Source organism: Propithecus coquereli, unplaced genomic scaffold, assembly GCF_000956105.1.
Source record: "Propithecus coquereli isolate 6110/MARCELLA unplaced genomic scaffold, Pcoq_1.0 Scaffold244, whole genome shotgun sequence".
Taxonomy (NCBI): domain Eukaryota; kingdom Metazoa; phylum Chordata; class Mammalia; order Primates; family Indriidae; genus Propithecus; species Propithecus coquereli.
In genome coordinates this window covers 1,068,233-1,068,931 of record NW_012147997.1, presented here as the reverse complement: position 1 = coordinate 1,068,931, position 699 = coordinate 1,068,233, and the positions used below count along the sequence as shown (strand labels likewise).

The 699-nt window shown below is 33.6% G+C and overlaps 1 protein-coding gene across 1 annotated transcript in view; it reads right to left on the bottom strand.

The window, feature by feature from the left end:
* LMBRD1 (LMBR1 domain containing 1) overlaps window positions 1-699 on the bottom strand; it is a 133,511-nt gene that overhangs the window by 14,960 nt on the left and 117,852 nt on the right. The gene's annotated exons all lie outside the window — the stretch shown is intronic.

The window sequence follows — 699 nt, the reverse complement described above, 5'->3', positions numbered from 1 at the left end:
AATAAATCTGGAGAGACCTACGCCGAGTAAAGGGACTGAATTAAGTTATCAAAAAAGTTCCCACAATAAAACTCCAGGACAAGATGGCTTTACTAAGTGAATTTTACCATAGGTTTAAAGAAGAATTAGCACGAATCCTTCGAAAACTTAAAAAAAAAAAAAAAAAAGAGGAGAAGGAGGAGAAAGGAATACTTGTGAACTCACTCTGTGATACAAGTATCACCCTGATACCAAAACCAGACAAACACATCATAAGAAAGGAAAATGACAGATAAATATCCCTTTATCCTTGATGAAAATACCTGAGTCCTGAACAAAATACTAGCACAACAAATCCAGCAACATGTAAAAAGAACTACACACCATTAGCAAGTGGGATTTATCCCAGGAATGCAAACTTGGTCAAACGTGAAAATCAATCAATACAATAAACCATATTAAAGAACAAAGAACAACAACACAATCACATGATCATCTTAATAGATGCAGGAATAAAAAACTGACCAAAGCTAAGACACTTTAATGATAAAAATACCAAAACTAGAAATAGATGGGAAATTCCTCAATCTGTTAAAGGGTATCTACAAAGTTTCCATGGTTAATACCATGTGTAATGATGAAAAATTAAAAGCTTTCCCACTAAGATCAGAAACAAGGATGTCCAATCTTGTTAGTACTATTCAGCACTGTAATAGAGGA